At 34.9% G+C, this 27,912-nt stretch overlaps 2 pseudogenes; both read right to left on the reverse strand.

Annotated features, from left to right (window-relative positions):
• Nucleotides 1-49: 49 nt before the first annotated feature.
• Nucleotides 50-803, reverse strand: LOC149544387 (histone deacetylase 19 pseudogene; annotated as a pseudogene).
• A 311-nt stretch (nucleotides 804-1,114) lies between these two features.
• On the reverse strand, nucleotides 1,115-27,386 carry LOC149544388 (histone deacetylase 19 pseudogene; annotated as a pseudogene).
• Nucleotides 27,387-27,912: the final 526 nt, after the last annotated feature.

A 27,912-nucleotide genomic window follows, 5' to 3' on the forward strand; every position in this document is an offset into this window, starting at 1 on the left:
TTGTGCCGAGCGAAATTTTTTGGGTTGTGCAGTTTTAGGGTTGTGAGTTTTAAATTTTTAAATTTATATTTCTCACAATTTTCTCAACAATCTCTTTACCTACTGCAAATGTTGTCTGTACATTTGGAAGAAGAAAGCTGATTAAATTACAAGAATCTTTAAATTTATAACATTTATAGTTTGTCAAATCTATATCAGATTGTGTTAAACAAATTCACCAAAAGTTTAGTGTGACAAAAGAAAATCAAATTTAAAAACAATAAAGCAATCTAAAATATTGATGATAAAAATCTAATATAATGAAATTCAAGATATCAATGTTTAATTTCTAATATAATTAAATTTGAAATAACATTAAATAACCTAAAGATAAATACCTCATAAAACCAACATTTAGCAACATTACGAAGTGTAAATCCACCACCACCCAAGAGGAAAAGTGGCACATTGAATGACCTCACGTATCACACACACTCTGCATGACCTTTTACAAAAAAATAAAAACAGCCTAGTTTGTCTCAAGCCAAAGAATCAGCTCCACATTAAAGTACAACTACCTCAGGATCATAGACAGCCATCGCTTGTTGAATGATGGGTTTGAATAGAGAATGAAAACTTTCATCATCAATTCCATCATCCAAGGGCATATTTACCAAATAATATTTTCCTTTCCCATATCCAATATTATTTTCATAACCAAAAGTCATGTCTCCATATTGGTGAAAAGAAAGAGTCATGACCCTATCAGTTGTGTAAAAGGCCTCCTCCACACCATCACCATGGTGGACATCAATATCAACATACAAGATAGGATGTCAGTTCAAAAAATTATCATAAAAATTGCCGATAAACAGATTTGTCACTTAGGAAATATGCAATTTAGTCTAATAGAGTGTGTGGCAAATTGATTTCTCCAATAGTTCGATAGGCCCTTGATATCCAGCCTTACTCTGCATTTAGAGGGTCGGCTCCCTTGTAAGATTACTTTTTTGTTTTTTCAATAAAGATGATTAGAACTTAGAATATTAAAAGGAAACCATTGATAGCGAATGCACCACATGACTTCAATGTTTCAATAAAATCAATGTAAACTATTAATGAAAACAATCAAGAACTACGCTTGAGAGCTATCAGTGACACAATGCTGATTCGATAATTCATGAACATTTGCACAATACTGTAAAAACACCCATCACAAAGAAAGAATCAACATTTCAACTTTCAAATATGTAGAAAGAGAACACAAAATATGTTTCCTTTTTTATTTTCTTGCACCAAGAACATAGAAGAAATTTCTGATCACAAGAACAAGATCTGTACACACTTTCCAAAAATTGTCTTGCTACCAAAAATTCAACATAGTGTCCCCTTGTTTCCAAATCCAAAAAGTCCCTCATTACAATGAGATTATGAAATTTATAGCTATTCTAGAATAACTAACCTTTCATATTCACGACTATTCAAAAAAGTTAGAGTTTAGAAGTTAGTAACACTTTTTCAAACTAACTCTAAATTTTTACAAATTTCAACTTTAAAACCTAACCTTAACCAAAGAAAATTTAAGATTCTAACTAAAACCCAAACTAGTCCTAGAGTTGACACTTCAATTACAAGGAATGACCTTAAGTCACTTTACAATAAAATTATTTGAAGTTCACATCATCAAAATGAGAACAAGACTGTGATCTCTACATTCCTTTCTTGATCTATCGGTCCTCTTTACACAAGCACTAAACCTCTAAAATAATGCCTTATAATCTTCCCAAGTGTTTACAAAATCTCATCTCATCCACTTTGGTCAGCTCCAATTGTTCTTTGCAATGACATGTCTAAATATGAATGGAACTCCTTGTGAAGTCTTTAACTTTCTTCAACATGTCTGAAATTGATTCTTCTAATGACATGTTATTAACATCATCCAACTCTTTCCTCATTCAATTGAATCATGGTACCTAATATCACTCTCTTGTGTTAGTGAACATTAGTGAACTCCACATTTCGTTCTCACACATGTTTTTGTTAGCAATCGAGTTGCTCATTCTGTCAAATAGATTGTAGGGATACTTTAAAAATATACACTCCTTTGAGATACACAATTCAAACATCCTATGCATATGAATGATGAACCGACACCATTACCAAGCTCCTTATCTTTCACATATGCATATTCCTTTGATTTGCTCACTAGAAGACAGAGCCTTCTGGAGCTCATCTCTTATGGTGAATCTTCCTCCATTGCAATGACTTCATGAATAGGTGTCACAATTTTTTGTAGGAAAGATTCTTCATCTCCTCCATATGTTGGCTTTACATTTTCTCCAGTGACAATTTTGACATCACTAGCTAAAACCTCATTTAGTTCTGATGCCATATGGTGGAAGATGTAACAAAGGCATTCTGGCATAAATCGTAGATTTGAAACCTCTCACCAAATAAGTAAATAGAGTTCCATATAAATAAGTTTACATTATTGTATATCCTATAGTATTAAAGGTAGCCATAGGTTATTTTTGCGTTTTAAATATTTGTACCAATTCTTGTAGTTTTTGAATAATCTTCTCATGACATTATCTAGAGCCTAATCATCCAACTTATTTAATGGGTGTGGCTTGGGAATTTGCCTAATGTGGACATTTGCAAGGAGCAAAATTAAGTGTTCCTTCTGATTAGCTACACTATCTTTCTGGAATCCAAATGTTACTTGAAGTCAATCAATCATATCTACAACTCTTTTTTTATCATCTGCATCTCTAGCATTATGATGGTCACTAGTCCATTGTAGACCATGAATGTTGTGTAAAGCTTCCACTGTAGCCTTAATCTCAGGAAATTACATAATGGCTTGATTTGCTCCTCCTAGATCAAGAGGAAGAATATTATAGGGGGCATAGTGTTCTATTTTCTTCTTAACATCTTTACCAAATTTCAAAAGATCACCATGAATTTTCGCATCTCTGTCAAAGTAACTACCTTTAATACTTCAAACAATAGCTTGATATGTCTTTGCCAACTATGCATGATCTACATCTTGTCCTACTTGATCAAGTGCCTTAACATATTGATCATAGTAATGATGATAAAAACTTTTTATTTCTGTAGCATCACTTTTTTCTTCCTTGAGTTCAAGGTTGTGTCAGCATCCTTCGTTTATGGTCAAGCTGGTAGCTAAAGCTGCATTATGTAATGTTACTAAGCTTCTATGTGGATTGCTGACAAGTATAGGTATGGGAATTGCATTATATTATGACATAGTAGTACTACAAATCCAGAAGAAGAGGCCATAGGTATGAGAGAAGCATCGCTTAATGCGATCAGATTTCCACAATCCATCATAGTTATGTAAATTAGTTTCTAGATTAGATTGTGTGGAGATTTTTACCATCAACGTTTCGAATCACACTATGTGATCCATCATCAGGATGAGAGAGCAAGAGATGTCATCGCTTCTGTAGAGGGAATTTCTACCCATGCAAAATGGATTGGAAGCATTTCCTCAAACAATTTGGTTGCAACCTCTATTCTCCTAGTGGTTACGAATTAATTGAGGCCCATTGGTTAAACAATTCATGTCTTCCTTTATTTTTTGGTCTATTTGGGAACCAATGTTTCATTGGCTATCAAATTCACAATTTTCATTTGGATCTGCACACTTGGTACAATGCTAAACAACTACCTTGGCTCCTTTTTTTGTGATCTGACATCTACATTTTCTTAAGAGCATTACACAAAAAAATTCACATGCCTGGTTTATGTTATGTCAAACCCATGGATCTATGAGGAGGGCCTTTAATAAGATGGTTCATGTGCCTTGACTGTAGCTGCATTGGGTTTACACACATTGAGTGTTATTGGAGTGTCCTCAATACTCTTTCTAGTTCCCACTATTTCCTCTGTTATTGAGTTGAGTCTCAATTTTGTAATGCTCTAATTCTTTCCATTGTATTCAATGACAATTTTAGCCTCCACCTAATCTGCAGTTATGCAATCTTAGAATGAGGGGCACTTGCATACAAATTCCTTGACCCTTTGGCAAACTAATACATGCGAGACATTCCAAAACACTTGACTTCCCAGGTGACTGGTCTCCAACAACAAAAATGCTTGGTAGATTTATACCTTCTTCTATTACTCTAAGACCATGCAAAGTGTCCATAGCATCCAGTAGGGGACAAATGTGCTCATTGTAGCTTCCAATTAGAGATAGGGATTCCATCGTCTCAATATGTAGATTCTAAAGCATTGAACACATTAACTCTTACTTTTCAAAGCATGTTTGCACCATTCTTTTTACTGTCCACCACCATTCTGAATGTTATGGCTGTTGTTCACTTTTGATGCTCACAATTCGTACAAACCTACTTCTTGCACTTAGTGTTTGGTCTATGCTTTTAGATGGGTTGTGTGCATTTGTGTATGCCCTTCAACAGTTCACACAACTTGTCTAAGCTTACATTACTTAAAAGTTTGAGTTTGTGTTCAATAGTTTTAGTTAGGATTAGGGAAAACTGTTTTAGTACGTAGTGAGAGATGATTTTGGTACATGGAGAGAGAAAATTTTGTGTGAGAAAAAGCAATCCAAATCCAAACTTTTTTGTAGAAGTTTTAGTATGTAGTGAGAGGTAGTATGGGGAGACAGAATATGTTTTGAAAAGGAAAATAAGCTCTCTCTATCTATCTCTTCATAATTAATTTAATTAACTCTCTCACAAAAATATTCGGGTAACAACTAGATCTATCTAGGGACAAGGACTATGGAGGATGATGAATGTGCCTAGAGTCAAGAAAGAGTAGTGCTTTATCACAAGGGCTATAGAGTCACTCAAAAAGGAGATAAATCTAGGAAAAAGGAACTAAGCACAACAAAATTTGGGAACATGACCAAACAAAAAACAAAGGAAGGCACAACGAAAAATCCTAACTAAGATATGTACAAAGCCACAGACTACATGCCTTACTGATGATAATGCTTCAAATGTTGCCCATTGTAAGGAAAGGGTAACTGAGTACCACTGAGATATGATAATATGAAGGAATTTTATCCACATACCTCTTTAATTTGGAATGGACCTCTCCATAAGGATTCAAACTTTCCATGTAGACCTTTTGGCTCTCTACACTTGTCCCACAGTAAGACGAGATCACCTTCCTGGAACACCCTCTATTTAGCTTTTTTATCAAACAACTTTTTAACTTAGGACTGATGTTCCCATATCCTTTCTACAACCACTTATCCTTCCTCTTCCACTTTGGTCAAATATAATATTATCTTTTTATGAGCTTCTTTAAATTCATGCTTTTCAATAGCATTCTATAACTTCAAAGTAGATAATTCTAGAGGAAGGGGGAAAATTGCTTTGGTACCATATAGGATTTCAAAAGGAGATAGCCCTGTTGCTCTCTTCTTAGTAGTATGATCTACCCATAGTGCATCATACAAGTGCCTTTGCCAAGACCTCTGATTAACATCTATCAATTTTCACACGATGGATACAATATTTTTAATACTCAATTCCACTTGACCATTTCCTTGTGTAAAATAATCTGAGGAATGAGAGAGAGTGATTCCATATTGATAACAAAAAGTTGACATTTCTTGGGAAGAGAAATTTGTAGCATTTTTTACAACAATCTTGTTAGGAACTCTGAACCTAACCAAAATATTTTGCTTGATGAAACTACACACCACTTCTGAAGTTGTTTGCTTGACCAGAATGGCTTCTACCCACTTGGTGAAATAATCTATTTCCATTAAAATGTGAGTATGTCTGGCAGTGGATGGAAGATGGATAGGACCAATAAAGTCTAGACCCCATTGTTGATAGGGTTCTTCAATCACCACTAGTTTCAAGGGGAGTGCTACTAATTGAACCCTCCCTTTAAAATATTGACAAGAATCGCACCTCTTGACCCATTCTTCTGCATCTTTGAACATTCCAAGCCAGTAAAAATAGTTTCTCAGAATTTTATAGGCCATTACTAATGCTGAGTAATGACCTCCAGATGCTTCAAATTATGAAACAATTGAAGCAACTTCTTCCTTTTTTCAGAGTCCACACAACTCAATAAAGTATTATCTATCCCCTTTTGTTACAACACGTCACCCCAGATTATGTACTTTGCAGATTTTAGTTTTAAGGTCCTCTTTTCTTTGGGTGATAGATGGGTTGGGCATTCTCCATATGTCAGAAAATAGGCAATATTGGAAAACCAGTCATCAATGTTACCAATGAATAAAACTAATGGTATCTCTTTCTCTATCTCTTCTTCATCTCTGGAAGATCCTTTTGCAATAGCTTTACACAAACCTTTTCCTCTAACAAGCTTCATAGGTTTAATATCAAGATCATATTCTTGTACTTTAGCTATCCAAGAAGCTCTTTTGTTCACACCAATCTCCTATTGTGTTAGAAGAGTTTTCACCGCTGAATTAGGAAAAAATACCTTGGAGTGAGAGTTTAGGATGTAAAACCTAACTTGTTTCATTGCTCTGACTAGAGCCTATGCATTCTTCTAAATCAAAGAATATTTCAATTCATGTTTCTTAAGAGGAACACTCATGGATGCTATTGAGGCCTTAGCATTTTCTTTTTTAGGTTGAGTAAGTATAGTACATAAAGTGTTCTCAAATGCATAGCAATACAAATGATTTTTTTAGAAAAATCTAGTTAATAAAGGGTAGGGGCATCAACAATCATAGTCTTAATTTGTTTAAAAGAAGCCTTACCTTCCTTTGTTGTAATGTCCCTTTACTGATTTTTTATGATATTTCCAGCCTCAAATCAGAACTTTAAAATCAAACAACCAATATTACAAAGATCTGCCAATTTCCCAATAAAACCCAAATCGGGTATGTCCAAATTAGTGCCAAAAACTTCACAACTTCACAAATTATTAATAAATCTGAAAATGGACATTTTTACAGAAATTTCAGCAGCATAACAGCCTAAAAAATGACATTTCCAGATTTGTATAGCCTTTACACGACAGCCCACAAATGTAGGGCAAAACTATGCTCAATCGGGCTCTCGAAATTAACACAAAAAATGCCCGGAAACACCACAAAACACTCATAAACTATCCCAGAAGTTTAATCACGACCCAATACATATATTCAGCCCTATTTTAACATCATAAAGTCTGAAATACAACAGCAAACCAAACTGATATGAAACACTCAACTGAAAACCCAAACTCAAACCAAAAACAACCCTGAAAACACCCAAATCGGCACTATTCAGCACAAAGGAAAACTCTGTATGAGCATGCACATGGAATGGCTTCAAACTCCCGTCCTTAGCCTTCCTGGAAACTTGCAAACTCCCGTTCTTGGGTCTCCTTCTCCACAGGTTTGGCAGCCTCTGAAGAACAACAAGAAACTTAGCAAGAATCAAGATGTAGAATGAGCCCAAAATGCCTCCAAACCCTTTTTAAAGAGGGCATAACCCTAACTCACGTCCAAGAGGGGTTAATAAAATATAATTTAATAATAATTTTTATTTATTAGTCCATTGGTTTCCAAAGATTAGCCCCTTTTTCTGAAATTTCACCTTTTTGGAGCTTGCCTGCCTTAACAAAGTTTTTTTTTTTTAAATTATTTGAATAGGGGACATGAAAAGTCCTCCCCTCCCAAATATTGCTTGTCCTCAAGTAATGAAGGTTGGAATTCTCAAGAATATGTTCTCCTTCCCAAGTTGCATCCTCTAGTGGTAATCCTTTCCATTTGACCAAATGCTCTATGATGCTCCTATTTCTCAACCTTTTCTCTCTTGTATCCAAAATCTCTTCTGGTATCAAAACTAATTTCCCTTCATCATCAAGAGGTGGTAATTCTATAGATACTATGGTTTGCTGGCCTAGAACCTTCTTTAAGTAAGATACATGAAAAATATTATGTATTTTGCTGTTTGGTGGGAGCTCCAATTCATAAGCTACCTCTCCTACCTTCTTGATGATTTTATAAGGCCCATAGAACCTTGGCTTGAGTTTCTCTGCCCCACTTCTCTTCAAGGTGCTTTGCTTATATGGCTGCAACCTAACAAATACCAAATCTCCCACCTCAAAAGATCTTTCAATCCTTTTCCTGTCAGCATATATCTTTTGTTGGTTTTGTGCATGTTGTAGATTATCCTTGAGGGACCTTATTATGTCTTGGCTTTGCTGGATGAAATCACTTGCTGCGGGTACTCTGCTATCGGAAAGTACTAGATCAACAAAGGAAAGGGCATCATAACCATAAAGAGCATGAAAAGGAGGCATACCAATAGACATGTGATGAGATGTATTGTAACAATACTCTCCTAGGTGTAACCATTTCACCCAAGCATGTTGTTGATTTGAAACATAGTTCCTCAAATATCCTTCTATCCATTTATTAACTATCTCTGTTTGTCCATCTGTTTGAGGGTGATAGCTAGTACTGGGAGTGAGTTCAGTTCTTGCCAAATGAAAGAGCTCCTTCCAAAAAGAGCTGAGGAATCTACTGTCCCGGTCACTAACAATGTTTCTAGGCAAACCATGTAATCTAAAAATTTCCTTGAAGAACAATTCGGCCACTTGTGATGCCTTGAAATCAGATGTGATAGGAAAGAAATGTGCATACTTAGTTAGTCTATCTACCACCACATATATGCAATCCTTACCTTGAACCTTGGGCAACCCAGTGATGAAATCCATGGAAATACTTTCCCATTTTTGTTCGGGAATAGGAAGTGGCTGCAACAACCCTGCAGGAAAATTTTGCTCACTCTTGCTTTGTTGGCATACCATACATTCCTTAATGTGTTTAAAGACATCCTCCTTCATACCCTTCCATGAAAACCGCTCTCGAATTTGCCTGTATGTCTTGAAGTATCCCTGGTGACCAGCCAAAGGTGTGTCATGAAAGGCCCTCAATATCCTCTCCTTAGTTTTTGACCCTGGCACTAAGAAGATTCTGTTCTTGTAATAAATCAATTCATCAACAACCTTGTACCTGTTATCATCCACTAACTTATCCAAAATCTTGGTGGCAAATGAATCTTTAGCATACTCTAAAATTATGGAGACTTTCCAATCAGCAGAGATAGATGATAAGGAACACAAAGTGGGCTTTCTTGAGAGAGCATCAGCAACCACATTATTCTTTCCTTTCATGTATTCAATATCAAAATCATAAGCTTGCAATTTGCTTACCCATTTTTGTTGAAGATCATTCAAATCCCTTTGGTTCAAGAAGAACTTGAGGCTATTATGGTCTGTCTTTACAATGAATCTCCCACATACCAAATATTGTCTAAACTTATGAAGTGCATGCATGATTGCCAACATTTCCTTATCATAGATGGAGTACCCTTTCTCTGATTGATTTAATTTTCGACTCTCAAATGCTATTGGATGTCCCCTTTGAGTTAGGACAGCCCCTATACCTTCTCCCGAAGCATCACATTCAACAACAAAAGGTAAAGAGAAATCTAGAATTGCAAGCACAGGGCATGAACTCATTACCTCCTTAAGCTTATCAAATATTTTTTGTGCCTCTTCTGTCCAAACAAAAGCTCCTTTCTTTGTCAAATCAATCAAGGGGGCAGCAAGCTGAGAAAATCCCTTGGCAAATCTCCTATAGTAGCTACACAACCCGAAGAAACCTCTCAACTGTGTAAGATTAGTGGGTGGAGGCCAATCCAAAATTGCCTGGATTTTTTGTTGATCAACCTGTACTCCTTTAGAGCTTATAATATGTCCCAAATATAGGATCTCTGTCAAACCAAACTCACATTTAGATAGATTAGCATAGAAGGATTGCTGCTCCAAGATTCCCAAAATAGTGTCTATGTGCTTTAGATGCTCTTCCCATGTTTTACTGTATATCAAGATATCATCAAAAAATACCAAAAAAATTTTTCGAAGATGCTGACTGAATACCTTATTCATACAAGATTGGAATGTTGCAGGTGCATTAGTGAGTCCAAATGGCATAACAAGAAATTCAAAGTGCCCATACTGACATCTGAAAGCAGTCTTTTCCACATCTTCACTCCTCATTCGGATTTGATGGTAGTTTGATCTTAAGTCAATTTTTGAGAAGTATACAACACCATGTAACTCATCAATGAGTTCATCTATGCGTAGTATGGGATACCTATTTTTTATAGTCTTCTTGTTTAGAGCCTTGTAGTCTATACACATTCTCATTGTACCATCCTTTTTCTTGACAAGTACCACAGATGATGCAAATGGACTAGAGCTAGGTCTTATGAATCCCATGTCCAAGAGTTCTTTAATAGTTTTTTCAATTTCTTCCTTATAACCTCTTGGATGGCGGTATGGGGTTGTTATAACTGGTTTGGCACCCTATTCTAACTTTATAACATGCTCAAAACCTCTATCTGGTGGTAATCCTGGAGGCAAATCATTGAAAACTATACTATGCTTATCAAGAATATTTTGAATTTCAAAATGGAAATTACCTTGATTCTTTGGAGAGCTTGTTGGTTGGATTATGACTCCTGCTTCCCATGTTACTTGTCCTCTTCGAAAAGTCCTCTCCATCCTCTTTGCAGAGACCGCCTTAGGTGCTCCATTCGATAACCCTCTCAATATGACTTCTTTCCCATTGGAATGAAATTTAAACTCCATAGTTTGATGGTTCATGTAATAGCCTCCGATAGAGTGCAACCATTGAACACCCAATACAAGATCTGTCTCCCCAATACCAACCACATAGAAGTCATCACATAACTCATAATCTCCTAAGGTCATCTTGAGTTGTTTCACCACCCGTGTGCAAGGCATAGTGAATCCATCAGCTACAGTAACATTGAATCCCTCAAAATCTTTTGCTTTAAGCCCTCTTTTCATGACAAATCCCTCATCAATAAAATTGTGAGTTGCCCCACTATCAAGAAGAACAGTCAACCTTTGCCCTGCTAGTACCCCTCAAATTCAGAAGGGATGGTATCTTGGGACTCCTGATAATGCTGCTAAAGTGCCATCCTTGCTGATTTCTTTTACTTTCTCTTCTTCTACCTCCTCCTTAGTATCATGAAATTCCTCATGCTCATCTGAATCAGATTCTGAAGCAACTTCAATATAGTGCACTTGACCTTTCCCCAAACATCTGTGCCCTGGAACCCATGGTTCTCTACAAGCAAAGCAAAGCTTTTTCCTTCGTAATTCACTCCTAGTCTCTTCATCTACCTTCTTTTTTGCCACATTTGTCACATCTTTTGGTGGTAGTGTTGGGAAAGTCTTTTTCTGAAAATTTCCCTTATGTTGCCAAAGATTTGGGGGTTTTTGATTAGTGATTGATTTCATAGGCACGCAAGTTTCAAGTTGCAAGCTTCTTTTGATAGCTTCTTGTAAGGTTGAGGGTGAGAAAGCCTTAACCAAACCCTTAACAAAATCTTCTAAACCATCAAGAAAAAGATAAATGATCCTCTTTTCACTCATATCAGGTACCATAACAGCCACTTTTTGAAATTCTTCTATATACTCATTAACTAATTTGGTTTGCTTCAACTTTGACAATTCTTTAAAGTACTCTTCATCATCCTTGAGATCAAATCTATCTATCACCCTTTGACTGAAATCTTCAAATGTAGTTACCTGATCGTGATATTGAGTAGTCATTCCATGATACCACCAATCATAGGCTGCATCTTCCAAGTGTAGACTTGCAAATTGAATAGCATCACTCTCTTTCATGGGGTTAAGTGTGAAGAAAGTTTGTAATTTTTGTAGCCATGCTCTAGCTGAAATTTTATTTGTTCCATCAAAAGTAGGTGCTGTAAACTTGCTTATTTTATTTTTGAGCTCTCTTCCACTTGTGTCATGCTCCCTCCTGTTCTCTTTCTTGGGCATCAAAGCGTTCATCATATCCACATATTCTCTAAAAGGAACTAAACTACGAAAGTCATCATCTAAGCTATTGTAAGTAGCTCTTAATGTAATCAAATTACCTGTAACCTCTTCCACTGGATTAATGGCTGGATTTGGTACTGGTGGCTCATCTGCAGGCAAGAAAATAGATTTGGTTGATTTAGATGGTGTGGATCTCCCATTTCTTGGCTCCTCTGAAGTGCTCCCTTTTTCATTAATAGATGCAATTCCTTGTAATTTTTCTGTCAATATTCGCAAAGCCTCTCTAGTTTTCGCCAAACCATCCACTGTTTGCTTTTGAGTATTTTGGATGTCTTGGAAGAATTTCTTTGCCATCTCATCTGGATTAGCCATACTTTTTTCTTCCTTGGATTTTGTACTTTTGCTTTCAATTGGGGGTTTGATTAAAATTTCTTTATTCTTTTCTCGCTGCAAATATTTTTTTTCTCTTTCACTTAGTTGCATGCAATCATGAAATATGACATGCAAGATCTGGGTAGTTATCAAAACTTGACATGCAACTTCTACAAACCCTCAGGCTGGCAAGATCACGGCTCTGATACCACTGTAATGTCCCTTTACTGATTTTTTATGATATTTTCAGCCTCAAATCAGAACTTTAAAATCAAACAACCAATATTACAAAGATCTGCCAATTTCCCAATAAAACCCAAATCGGGTATGTCCAAATTAGTGCCAAAAACTTCACAACTTCACAAATTATTAATAAATCTGAAAATGGACATTTTTATAGAAATTTCAGCAGCATAATAGCCTAAAAAATGACATTTCCAGATTTGTATAGCCTTTACACAACAACCCACAAATGTAGGGCAAAACTATGCTCAATCGGGCTCCCAAAATTAACACAAAAAATGCCCGGAAACACCACAAAACACTCATAAACTATCCCAGAAGTTTAATCACAACCCAATACATATATTCAGCCCTATTTTAACATCATAAATTCTGAAATACAACAGCAAACCAAACTGATATGAAACACTCAACTGAAAACCCAAACTCAAACCAAAAACAACCCCGAAAACACCCAAATCGGCACTATTCAGCACAAAGGCAAACTCTGCATGAGCATGCACATGGAATGGCTTCAAACTCCCGTCCTTATCCTTCCTGAAAACCTGCAAACTCCCGTTCTTGGGTCTCCTTCTCCACAGGTTTGGCAGCCTCTGAAGAACAACAAGAAAATTAGCAAGAATCAAGATGTAGAATGAGCCCAAAATGCCTCTAAACCCCTTTTAAAGAGGGCATAACCCTAACTCACGTCCAAGAGGGGTTAATAAAATATAATTTAATAATAATTTTTATTTATTAGTCCAGTGGTTTCCAAAGATTAGCCCCTTTTTCCGAAATTTCACCTTTTTGGAGCCTGCCTGCCTTAACAAAGTTTTTTTTTAAAAAAATTATTTGAATAGGGGACATGACATTTGTCCATTTAAAATTTATATTCCCTTTCATCATATCCACAGTTGACTTCATAATATCAAAGAAGTCTGGTAAAAACCTCCTTATGAAGTTTATCTATCCAAAGAAAGACCTGACCCTTGGCTTATTCATGGGAAGTGATAACTATTGGATAGCTTTCACCCTTTCAGGTTATATCTGAATACCCTCTTTAGAGACAATGTGTCCAAGTAGTTTTCCTTTTGTCACCCCAACTATAGAATTCTTAGGATTCAGCTAGATGCCATGGGTTCGACATCGATGCAAGACAGAATCTAGATGATGCACATGATCTCTTCTATGTTTAGAAACCACTATAAGATCATCAAGGTACATGACAATGATCTTATTCTTGAAATCTATAAACAAATGATCCATTGCCCGTTGAAAGGTGGCTCTGGCATTTATCAACCCAAAAGGCATACGATTGTAGGTGAATGTACCCCATGGAGTCGTAAAAGTTGTTTTATGTTGATCTTTTGGCACAACACTAATTTGATTATAACCAGAGAAACCATCTAACATTGACATGAGCTCATAACCAAATACCAACTATAAAATATGATCCATAATAGGGAGCCCATAATTATCCTTAAGTGACGCCTGATTCAAATTTTAGAAGTCAACACATATTCTTATCTCACCATTCTTCTTCCTGACTGGGATGATATTGGCTACCCACGTTGAATGGTAGATAGGGTATATGATCTTTGCTTTAAGCATTTTATCAACTTCATTGAATATAGCATCAGTGACCTTTGGATTAAATTGCCCTTTTTTTTCTCAGAAGGGAGTTGAACTAGGTTTCAAAGGAATTTGATGTTTAAATTTTTCATTCATGAATTCCTTCAAATATTCATAACCCCAAGCAAAAACATCTTGGTAAGACTTCAACAGATTCATGAACTCTCCTTTCTCTTCTGATGACAAATCTGTCCCTATAAGGACCATCTTTGGAACTTCTTCAGAACCAATGTTTACCTTCTCATAACCCAAAGAATTAGAAGATTTAATATCTTCAACTTTCTCTTTCCTTTTATCTTCCTTATCAAAAATACTTTCAAGGGTGACTAACCCTCTTGGAATAACATTACCTTGCAGTTGAATAATCTTAGGATTATCTCCTCATGTCCCATCATGATTATGTGATCCTTCAAAATTCAAATCTGAAAATGGAAGACGTCCCTCAAGAAATGTAATAACTTACCCGTCATCATCAAAGTCTTGCCAGTATTGATCATTATCCGGCACACTAGGTTTATGAATCATCTCTACTATGTATATATCTCTATTGAACTTGAGATGAGGAATAAGGAGAGAGGCAGACTGTGAGACAATCAGCTTTGGAATTTTGTTCACAAGGGATAGCAGATAAAGAAAATGCATCAAAATGCTCAATCTCATCTCACACTCTATTTCTATATGCCTTCAGTCTTGAATTCTTTGTTTCATGTTGCCTCTGCACCTAGTTGACAACTAATTCTACATCTCTCAATACTTTGAGTTGTTTGATCCCTTTTTCTCTTGCATATTTGAGGCCGAATAGAAGTTCTTCATATTTTGTGGTATTATTAGTGGTCTTGAAAACCAACTTATAAGCTTTTGGGAACTTCTCTCCTTTTGGTGACATCAAAACTATCCTAGCACCTGAACCAGAAGAAGAAGAACTTCCTAAAACTCCATTGATCATAATTCATTGGTTATGTCAGGCATAAGAGGCTCAATCACATCCTCTTCAATAGTTGTCATCATACATGTTCCATGTTCGGTATCAACATACAATATTTTGGCCCTTGGATCATCTGATCTCAAGACTGTATATTTAGCTTTAGGTTCAAGATGGAGTTTAACCTTTTTATCTCCAATTGGGATGAGGGCATGAAATATGTCCATCTTGATTTCACCACTGAGATCTTTGCAAAATTTTTTTCTCAATAAGATCCTATAATTGGCTAGGATATCAACGACCAATATATTAAGTTTTAACTTCTTTTCTAGATGTGTCGCAGGAGCTACTTGAGTGTCTTTTAACTGACCAATTAGCGAAACTTGTTTCACCTCCATAGAATACACTCTTCTTGATGGTTTATTTAGAGAGAGACCTAGGGTATGGGCCACCTTTGAAGGCATAACATTATTGGATGCACCAGAATCAATGATACAATTACTTAACTTGCATCCAACTATATAGAGGGAAACATAGAATGGATCAGGTTTATCTGACAAAGAAGCTACAACAAATGATTCTTTCTCAGTCATGTGCCCTACCAGATTTTCATCCTTTAGAGACATCCTTGACTTGTGGTTGATAGTGATCTTAGGCGAACCTTTTCCTTTACCAATGCATTGAATAAACCTTTCTAACTGATGTGGGTTGACTTTTAGATAGTCCAATTGAGAAATTTATATTTGGTCTTCTTACAATGATCAATAAATCAAGAGAGTCTTCAATAATGGGAGAGGATTTGACTTTATCTGTCTCCTTTGCTTGTGAAGGCTCTTCTAGAGTATGCTTATGAGATAGTCTAATTTGCTTAGTAGTCTCATCATAGGTTTTATATTTTGCTTCTTTTCCCCACTTTCTCTTCTAATATTTGTCTCCAATTTGGTGTAGATGTGTCGCAAGAATGATTGTTAATATCTTTAGCTTTCTCACCATTAGATTCATATTCCATAAAGTTTATGAAAGAGCTCCCAATAGTAGGTTCTGTTACATCTTTAGGGGCCACATATTCTTCTATTTTCTCTGTTGTCAAATGCATTTGCATGAACCTAGTTATCTTAGGACAACTTGCACCATCATGATCTGTTGTCAGGTGGAAATCACACATAGCCACTTGATTACTAGATGATGCAGGATGCTTGATGTCTAATCTTGGTGTTAGCCAGGGTAGCCATTTAGATTTTTTGTTCTATTGATATGGCATATAATTCCTTCTTGGAGCTATCTTGATACAAAGGCAGAGGATTGTAGGGAAACAACTTCCTTTTTTGTAACACATCATTAGCCAATTTTTGATATAAAGGGTCAGTATTAGTGATAGGAGCTTGTTGACCTTTTCTTTTTTGTCAATCATGACTCCATTTACCTAGACTAAATAGGTCATCCTCCACCATTATGGCTACATTTTGGGTGGCTACTAGATTAGGAGCTCTTGCCCTTCGTATTTGAAAACTTACATTAGAAGTTTGAGCACTGATGAAGAAAGTCATTGGATTTTGTTTAGTGGGTCTTTTGTTGATAAGAATTTGATTTACCATCTGATTAAAATGAGCAATGAATTATCACATTGGTTCATGAATTTCCTTCTTCATTTGAGTTAACTAGGAGAGAAGTAAATGTTTTTCTTCGATAGTTTTAAATCTCCTCTCAAAATCTTGAATCAAGTTTTCCCATGAAGTAACTGATCTAGCTGGCAGTTAACCAAATCATTCAACCATAGCTTTTGTGAGTGTTTCAACAAAGAGATGAACATAAACATCTTCATGTTGAATTGCAAGAACCCCACTTGTAGTAAAAAATGCACTGATGTGTTGATCAGTAGTGACTTTTCCATCTCCGAAAAACTTAGGAAGAATTTTTTAAGAGGTAATGGGCATGTCATGTAATTAGTTCCCTAAAACTAAGGGATCAATAACAACTCCCCATGGGACAAGTGGTTGTGGTGCTTATTGTGCCATGGTTGGGAGAATAATATTCAAACATTGCAAATTGATGGCTATGGGTACAAGGGTACCTGGTAGGATCAAATCTTGAAAGGTTGTTGGAGAAATAGTAGCCTTGGGTGGTGAAGATGGCCTGCTAATGGACTTAACCTTCTTCTTCTTCTTAGAAGTAACCGGCTTGAAATCTAACTTCCAAAGGGCTTAAAAATATTTTTCTAGAAGACCCTTTTGTCTGTCTAGTCGGGTGTATGGTTTTTAAGCTAGCTTATGGGTTATTATTTACTTGTCCTTGGATGTGACCAAGATTATACTTGTTTCTTCTTAGGATAACTACTATTCTTTAAACAACTACAATGTTATGACCAATAGGAGCTCTTCAAAAGATTTTCCCGAATTCATTTTTTTGCAAGGACGTGATTTACTTGATGATATTGTTGAGAACTTCATCTACACCTCCAAAATAGAGTGTTCAAGTTTGAAATAATATCTTCTTGGGTGTCCTAGAAGCCAAGGTTTGGTTAGAAAATTGGAAAAATATTCTCATGTGCTAGCATCATCATACTTCATCACAAGTAGTCGTTAGCTGTTACCCATATATTTTTTTGAGAGAGGTAATTAAATTAATTGGGGAGAGATAGAGATAGAGAGATTATTTTCCTTCTTTTCAAAACATTTTCTCTCTTCCCATACTTTTCTCTCCCCCTATACTACCTCTCTCTACATACTGAAACTTCTACAGAGAAGTTCAGGTTTGGATTGTTTTCTCTCACACAAAATTTTCTCCCTTCACATACTAAAATCATCTCTAACTACGTACTAAAACTTTTTTCCCTATTCCTAACTAAAATTGTTGAACACAAACTCAAATTTTTATATAATATAAGCTCAGACAAGGTGTGTGAACTATTGAAGGGCATATAAAAATGCACTTAACCCATTCAAAAGCATAGACCAAACACTGAGTGCAAGAAGAAGGTTTGTAAGAATGGTGAGTATCAAAAGAGAATAATAGCTGCAGTATTCAAAAATGGTAGTGGACAATAAAAAGAATGGCACAAACATCCTTTGAAAAGCAAGAGTTAATGTCTTCCATGCTTTAGAATCTACATATTGATACAGGGGAATCCCTATCTCTAATTAGAATCTCCAATGAGCACATTGACCCCTTGCTAGATGCTATGGACACTCTGCGTGGTCCTAGAGTAACAGAAGAAGGTATCAATCTACCAAGCATTGTTGTTGTTGGAGGCTAGTCATCTAGGAAGTCAAGTGTTCTAGAATCTCTCGCATGAATTAGTTTTCCAAAGGGTCAAGGAATTTGTATGCGAGTGCCTCTCATTATGAGATTGCATAACTACAAATTAGGTAAAGGCTAAAATCATCATTGAATACAATGGAAAGAATTAGAGTATTACGAAATTGAGAATAAAAAAAATACTCACCTCAATAACAAAGGAAATAGTGAGAACTAGAAAGAGTATTGAGGACACTCGAATAACACTCAATGTGTGTAAACCCAATGCAGCTGCAGGCAAGGCATGCGAACCATCTTATTAAAGACCCTCCTCATAGATTTGTAGGTTTGACATAACATAGACTAGGCATGTGAATTGTTTGGCAAAAATGCAGATGTCAAATCACACAAAAGAGGAGCCAAGGTAGCTGTTTGGCATTGCACCAAGTGTGTTGATCCAAATCAAAATTGTGAATCCAATAGCCAATGAAACACTAGTTCCCAAGTAGACCAAAGAAGAAGGGAGACATGAATTGTTTAACCAAGAGCCTTGATTAAGTCATAACCACAAGGAGAATAGAGGTTTCAACCCAAGTGTTTGAGAAAATGCTCTTGATTCATCCTGTACAGGTAGAAATACCCTCTACAAAAGTCATGCTTCTCTCATACCTATTGCCTCTTCTTTTAGATTTGCGGTACTACTATGTCATAATAATAATTTAGTTCTTGTACCTATACCTATACCTATCAGAAATCCACATGGAAGCTCAATAACATTACATAATGTAGCTTTGGCTACTAGCTTGACCATAAACCAAGGATGATAACACAAACTTGAACTCAAGGAAGAAGAAAGTGATGCTAGAGAAATACAAAGCTTTTATCATCGATACTATGATCAATATGTTAAGGTACTAGATCAAGCAGGCAAAGATGCAAATCATGCATAGGTGGCAAAGACATATCAAACTATTGTTTGAAGTATTACAAGTAGTCACTCTGACAAAGAATACTCAAATTGATGATGATCTTTTGAAATTTGGTAAAGATGTTGAGAAGAAAATAGAATAGTATGACCCCTATAATATTCTTCCTCTTGATCCAGCAGGAGCAAATCAAGCCATTATGCAATTTCCTAAGATTAAGGCTACAATAGAAGCTTTACACAACATTTGTGGTTTGAAATGGATAGGTGACCATCATAATGCTAGAGACGCAGATGATTAAACAAGAGTTGTAGATCTACTTGATTGGCTTCAAGTAACATTTGGATTCCTGAAAGATAGCATAGCTAATGAGAGGGAACACGTGATTTTTCTCCTTGTAAATGTCCACGTCAAGAAAATTCCCAAGCCACACCCATTAGATAAGCTGGATGACTGAGGTCTGGATAATGTCATGAGAAACTTATTCAAAAACTATAAGAAGTGGTGCAAATATTTAAAATCGAAAAATAACCTTTGAATACCATTAATACTATAGGATATATAACAACATAAACTTCTTTATATAGGATTCTATTTACTTATTTGGGGAGAGGTTTCAAATCTATGATTTATGCTAGAATGCCTTTGTTACATCTTCCACCATATGGCATCAAAACTTAATGATGTTTTAGCTAGTGATGTCAAAACTGTCACTAGAGAAAATGTAAAGCCAACATATGGAGGAGATGAAAAATCTTTCCTAAGAAAAATTGTGACACCTATTTATGAAGTCATTGCAAAGGAGGTAGATTCGTTAATAGAGATGAGCTCCAGAAGACTTTGTCTTCCAATGAGAAAATCAAAGGAATATGCATCTATGAAAGATAAGGAGCTTGGTAATGGTGTCAGTTCATCATTCATATGCATAGGATGTTTGAACTATGTATCTCAAAGGAGTGTATATTTTTAAAGGATCCCTATGATCTATTTGATAGAATGAGCAACTTGATTGCAAATAAAAACATATGTGAGAAAGAAATGTGGAGCTCACTGACGTTCATTAACACAAGAGAGTGTTATTGGGTACCATGATTCGATTGAATGAGGAAAGAGTTAGATGATGGTAATAACATGTCATTAGAAGAATCAATTTCAGACATGTTGAAGATAGTTAAAGACTTCACAAGGAGTTTCATTGATATGTAGAAATGTCATTGCAAAAAACAATTGAAGCTGACCAAAGTGGATGAGATGAGATTTTGTAAACACTTGGGAAGATTATAAGGCATTATTTTATAGGTTTAGTGATTGTGAAAAGATGACTTGTAGATCAAGAAAGGAATGTAGAGATCACATCAGTGACACCAAAGTCTTGTTCTCATTTTGATGATATGAACTTCAAATGATTTTATTGTAAAGTGACTTAAGTCATTCCTTGTAATTGAAGTGTCAACTCTAGGACTAGTTTGGGTTTTAGTTAGAATCTTAACTTTTCTTTGGTTAAGGTTAGGTTTTAAAGTTGAAATTTGTAAAAATTTAGAGTTAATTTGAAAAAAGCATTACTAACTTCTAAACTCTAACTTTTTGAGTAGTTACAAACCCAAAAAGTTAGTTATTCTAGAACAACTATAAATTTTAAATCTCATTGTAAAGAGGGACATTTTAGATTTGGAAATAAGGGGACACTATGTTGAAGTTTTGGTAGAAGGACAATTTTTGGAAACTGTGTATAGATCTTGTTCTTGTGATTAGAAATTTCTTCTATGTTTTTGGTGTAAGGAAATAAAAAAGGAAACATATTTTGAGTTCTCTTTCTACATATCTAAAAGTTGAAATGTTGATTCTTTCTTTGTGATGGGTGTTGTCAACGTATTGTGCAAATGTTCATCAATTGTCAAATCAACATTGTGTCAGTAATAACTCTAAGTGTAGTTCTTGATTGTTTTCATTAATAGTTTATATTGATTTTATCAAAACATTGAAGTCATCTGGTGCATTCACTATCAATGATTTCCTTTTTATATTCTAAGTTCAAAAATTTTATCTTACGAGGGAGTTGCCCTCTAAATGTAGAGGAAGGCCAGATATCAAGGGCTTATCCAATTGTTGTAGAAACCGATTTGCCACAAACTCCATTGGGCTAAATTGCGTATTTCCTAAGTGACAAATCTATTTACCAACAATAATATAATAAACAAGAAGAGTAGATATATGAATAGAATGGATTTGAAATATCCAAAACCATCATGGAAAGAATGGCAAAACAATTCAAATGTAATAACTTTTAACAACCTTAAAAAAGTTCACCAAGAGAAAAAAGGAAAAAAAGGTTACATATCATTAACCTTTTATCATCTATTTGGAATTTGTAGAAAAAGGTGAATCAATATTAAATATATTATATGTATGATCCTTTTAATTAGATCATGTAAATTTTTTATTAATTTTTTGGGTCACATTATGTGGTCAAGGAATGCCATAGAAACATTGATGCAAAAAATATCATACAATCTAATCCAGAAGTAGTATACAAACTTCTTTCATTGATGGTGGAAATCTACTTTCTCTAAAATACTTTATTTTAAAACCAAAACAAAAATAGTTTCTTAAAACAAAAAGAATTCTTAAAATTGACTACCGAGAGATCCATAAAGTTCAATAAAACCTTTAAAAAAAGGTTCTAACAAGAACAACTCCACAAGTTATGCCTATAAGGAAATAGTAGATCACTGAGTGCTTGCTTTGAAATACATTATTTCAAAATCAAAATAAGAACAATTCTTCAAAATAAATAGTACCCTAAAAAGCTAGACAATAGATCCACAAAGTTGAATGAAACTGTCAAAAACTTATATTAGCAAGAAGAAAAGAATATTCAAATGTTGAATAATGTGCTAGCCAAGTTTTTCACTTTCTAAAAATTTTGCAAAAAATTGAGTGAAAATCCAATGGTCCTTTATGTAGTAAGGGATTGTGCCTTTTTCATTTTTGTTTTTCCCTAGAGAAAATCCCTATTCAGTGTTACCCTATAGTCATTTGTGCCCTAGGTTTCATAAATTGGTTTCATTTGTGATTATTTTCAAATATGTATGGGAAATATTTTGCAAGCCCTAAATACCCTTGAAAAAACCTTTTTTTCCATAATTTTCACCTTTTTAAAATATTTTCTCAAAAATCTTTTCACCTTAGCATGTATTTCCTTTCAACCGTGAGTTTGTACTTCGAATTAATTGGCCCAATATTATTTTGGAAAGACTTAATCTTTACGTAGTTTAGTTCCTGACCGTTGATCTAAAGATCAATGATGCACATATCCCTGCATCTTGAAAATGTTAGAACTTTGAGCAAAGCAAGTTAGCACAGTCATGCCACCTGTCCTTGCGAGTCCCATTCTACCTTTTGAAACACTGTGGATCATGTAATTTCCTAACTGTTAGATCTTGAGAAGATTGACAATGAGTGCTTCCCCAGATTACGAAAATGTCAGAACTTTAATGAGAGCGAAGAAGCACGGTAATGCCATGTGGAGTTGGTGGGCCCATTTTTTATTGAGCATATAGGTAGTCTTGTGGTTTACAAAGTAGATGAGGTAGATAGTGAGAAGTTGTCTCAAAAGACTAAGGGCCTGTTTGGTTGCTGGAATACAACCGGAATAGGAATAGGAAATTAGAATATGATTTGTATTCTTTGTTTGGTGCGTGGAATATGAATAGGGAATAGGAATACATATTCTCATTTTAGCCCCAAAATGAGCTTTTGTCCATTCCAAAAAATACCTGTAATTGGAATTGCTATTCTTGCATTCATTTTAGCTTTCTCAAATTTGATTAAATTTTCAAATCCGCTTTGACCTGGGGTGAGTGCTGGAACTTTTTTTTCAATATTTTTAAATATTTCAGTGATTTTCCAATGGTGCCGATTGCATTTTCAGAAATATTTTCAAATGGCGCCGATTGCAAGTTAACCCTATTCCAATTTAAGCTTGCATAACCAAACAAGGGATAAAAAAGTTTGGATTGCATTTTTCCATTCCTATTCTTCATTCTCCATTCTCATTCAAATTTTCTATTCTAATTCTCAATTCCTACGCTTGCAACCAAACGGGCCCTAAGGAAATGGTTGATTTTGGAGTTGTGGTTACTGCAAAGATAAGAATAGGTTCTTGGAGTTAAATGCTAAACTTGATAGGGTGTTAGAGGCTTATGAAGAAAGAGGAATGAGGATACACCATATGGAAGGTATGATTGCTCAAATGGAAAAACAATTGGGGAAAAGAAAAGTAGGTGTAGAATCCTTTTAGCCTAGGATTACTTATCCTCCTTGTCCTCTAGTTGCACCTTTCAACACAATTCCAATTGTAGAAATGCCAAGTACCCCACATGACCCAAATTGTATACAACTAAGGAGCTTGAAGAAGAAAATACTAAATTATGGTCAATGCATGTGGAATTGGGTCTTTAGTATGAAAACAAGATAAGAGACACAATTATGTATCTGGTAGACAGGATAGGTTGGCTTACATTTTATTTGCAATTGTCAAAATTAATGAATGTGTGGAATGAGTTGACAAATAATGAGGTAGGTTTGAGGCCAATTGTAAACAAATGGAATAGTAGGGACATTGATGTTACTATTTTATGTTGTTCAGTTATTAGTCTTTCTTGTGAACAAGTAGAGAAAACATTTGATATGAATAATTTCCTTTCTAATTTTGATAATAAGAGGAATATGCTACAGAGGAGAATTAGTAATTATTTTTCAAAGTAACTTGGTAAAATTTTTGGGCTTTTCCCTCATGTACTCAAGACTGTAGATAAATTAATGGGCTAAGGAGTTAGATGAGTTGATGAGCATTAGACTCAATAAGGTCATAAATGAAAAAGACCAGATATGGTTTGCTAAGACAATTGAGGAAGTTGTGTAGGTGCAAATTTTCTTTGATTCTTTAAAGAAAGATTTTGTTGAGATAGAGAAATTAGTAGAAGATATCTTGAAGAAACTACAAGAGGTACTAAATTTCAATTGGCTAGATGATGCACTTTTCAACGAGTGGATGACAAATCTTGCTCAAGAAAATCAGTTGCTATCCAAAGAGGTTCAAGAAAAGGATGTGGACTCGAATGAGTTACAAATAATTGGTGCAACAAAAGAATGAAAAGAAGAGCAACTAATTGCAAAAATGTACACAACCATTCAAACTAGTGAATTGATAAAAGAACAACCAATTGTAACTGTAGACTTGGTAGTTCAATCTGATGATCTAGAGGGAGATCTACGAGTTGTAATCAATTTTTAGATATTAGAACCTAATACATCATGTGCGAATTAGAGGGTCCCAAATGGTCTCACCGCAAGAATATTGGTAATAAAGAAATTCTACCTTTAAGGACAATCAAGTCCTTTTCCTCTATTCCCGCAGCTTGTTGCATCTTATACTATATAAATGATATCCCAAAGCTAGAGAAAGAGTCTAAAATCCATATAATTTTTAGTGTTATGCCAGTCTTGAATCCGATCCAATCAATCTTTGTGTAGCTTTTATGATGTATTCATCTTGTAGATCTAAGAACTCAAGCAAACATCAAATGAGAAGTTGTCATGCCTTGAAGTATTTAGGAGTTTACATTAGTATTGTACAATTTTCAAGGAGAATTAATACAAAAGGAATGTTCTGTCATATCTGTTTTCTCAAAATTTTGTCTCCATTTTAAGTGCTGGTTATATTGGGATTGTGTGAACAAAATTTATGCAATTTAATGCAACTAGGATAAGTTGTATATCAATTTCCTATTTCTTTTAATTCATGAAATTGAGTAAAATGCTTCAATAAATTGGTAGGATTTACAATCATATAAGAAGGATATTCATAAGAATGGGGTTTATGGTTAATTGTTGATGCCTCTAAGTACCAATGGATAAGGCACTGATCATATATTTAGTTGCATGTTGGAGAAATCATGGGGTTGCATGAAGCATAAATTTAAAATCAAATCAATCTTTACTTTCATGAATGAAGAATTTAATTACTAGTCAGTACTTGTTTGCAATAATTCCCTATATGTCATTTTTAGCTGTTGTTACCAAGGATTATTTGCAAAGTTTTAAAAGAATTGTGACCATTTTCCGCTATAAGGGATAAAAGTGAAAGAGAAAGAAAGTATTAGTGAGTGTATGTTTGAAATCAAGAACCATAAAACCAGTCATATATCCACTTATCCCTAAGGTGCACCAATTGCAAAACCTAAAGTGTAGAGAAACCCTGTGATTTTGTTATTGTTGGGACCAGATCTCAAGAATTCTAGTTGAATATAGGAGGTAGCTAGCCCTTAGATCAAGATTTGTCCTCAGCATCCTCATATCAGGCTTTTTGTTGCCTAGTAGTTTTCAAACTCCAACATAATGATTGAAGTTAAGATTGTAAATATATAGGCTTAAATAGTAAGTCATATAGCAGAAAATAGAAAAAAATAGCATGGAACAAAAGAGATTATATATCATCAACTATTTGAAAATTAGAAATCTACATACATTGAGCACATATCTAGCAGAAAATTGACATTCAAAAGATTATATATCATCAACTATGAGAAAAAATGAAGAATCTAAATAATTAAGCACGAAATGGAGCAAAAAAAAAGGGCAAGCCATGAAAAAATGCATTATTTCAAAACAATTCCACAAAACAAATGAAACCCTAGAAGTCTGTACCAACAGACCCACACAGAGGAATAAAGCCTAAAAAAATTAGTACCGAGAGTAACAATGCATGACCAAGTGATAGCATTGAGACGGTTTAATGTTGGAGAATACTGCTGTTTTTAGTGTGTTGTACCAATACTGCCGAGCATACGCCAATGACTCCATGATGTGTGCCATCAAACTTAATTATAAACAATTTGACATTTTCATTAATTTCGCTAGAGATCTTCATCATTGGGAGAAAACTAAAAACTAAAGCATCTGAATATTGCTATGTAAATAACATTACCGTGTCCATTCAGGAGCTGTGTGTCCAAATGTTCTCAATAACTGCATTATTTATTTTCTTTTATGTTATTAATTCTAGACATGTTCGATTGAAGATTTGCAAAAGAAATTCCAGTAGCAATCTCATTAGGAGAGTTAGCATAAACTTAAAAAGGTTATCTTAAACGCTTGGAAGATTGATTTCCATTTACAGTAATAAAGTAAATCATTTTAATGTGATGCTGGGAAAATATCTAGTAGGGAAAGATATCTAGTAGCTATTTAGGCCAATTTGGCATACATTAAACTCAATTTTCAGTATATTTCTGAAGGGTGAGTGAAGTGCTTAAAGCTAATGTTTCACCTTTTCGATATTCACATATCTCTTTGTAAGATCGTGGAGACCTTGTGGCTACATGTTCTAGTAGTCTTTATAAATTTTTCCAGTAGTGATGCACAAATGGACCAATCACCAATCAAAAATCTAATAAATCTATTGAATATTAATACAAGCTGAATTGACTATTAGTACATGTGTTCTTATTTTTGGTACTGTAATTAGACTATATCTGTAACAGAAACACTAATGTGATCATGGAGTCTTTTCTCCAAATAATTATTGACAAGATGTCTATTAAGAGAGGAAACATCAGTAGAGTTTCTTCAATTTGCAAGACTCAAGAACACTTTCAACAAACATAACTAAAAATAGCAAGTTTGCACACACTAACCAGTTGGATAGTAAAAAATTTATAGTAACAAAACCATAGAACATAGACAGACTGTTATACTTTTTTTATTAAGTCCAAGCTTCTTTAAAATTAAGTGGAATTCATTCACAAAACAGCAAATATTAAATTAACCTCCAAAAAAATAGCTGAATAAACATATATATGAATGAGAAATAAAAGAATGCACCTTGTGACACTTCAGCAGCTCCAGATGCCTCACATTTTCTTGGATGATGGCAATGTCACAGTTTTTCCTATTAAGATTAGCAGCACAGACAATAGAAGAACCAGCATATGCTTGGCAGTATTGATACAGCCCTTTGAAAACTGTTCCATTGCTCTGGCTTGGTCCTGCACTGTCTGTTCCACTTCCTTGTGCAACCCATATGAAGCAACAAGACTGTGTGTCAGTGCTATGCGGCAAGGCTTCATAGCATGGCCTTCTCCATAGTAATAAGATGGCACATCTTCGTCATAAAAGTACTTTACTTTCCTCTTCCTCCCATCTGATCCAGAACTAAGGGAATTCCCTCCTGTCTCCATTGAATAGTCTATTCTCCTTGTTTGTTGGACGATGGTTCAAGTCCAACATATGTTTTTCATGTCACTTTAAACAAGGGAATCTCAAGTGAATTGTCATGAACTCTGGCATCTTGCAGTATAATAGTATAAACTTGGCAACCATTGTATAATTATGACCAATCTACTTATTAGAAATAATAGATACAAATATTCTTACTATGCAGCCGTTACAGAATAATAGTACGTACACTCAAGATTGAAAATAAATAAATAAATATATAAGGGTAAATAGTATTCATCCCAGATGAGGGGAAAGTAATATAGATATACAATCTTTTTATTGGAGAATTTCAGAAATAAAGTACATTTATACTTTATCTAGTAATTTCATGATGACTATGTTAGTATGTACTTTTATTTCAATTTTGGTGGATCATGGTTCAAATCTGACAATTCTTTTCATGATCTTTGCGTTAATGGAGGGAGTCTTTATATTCGTAATTTAAGTCTTTACAAAATAGAAAAGAAGATGAGTAACATTCAAGCA

Source organism: Cupressus sempervirens, chromosome 8 (genome assembly GCF_028749045.1).
Source record: "Cupressus sempervirens isolate cs-2001-9-10 chromosome 8, ASM2874904v1, whole genome shotgun sequence".
Taxonomy (NCBI): domain Eukaryota; kingdom Viridiplantae; phylum Streptophyta; class Pinopsida; order Cupressales; family Cupressaceae; genus Cupressus; species Cupressus sempervirens.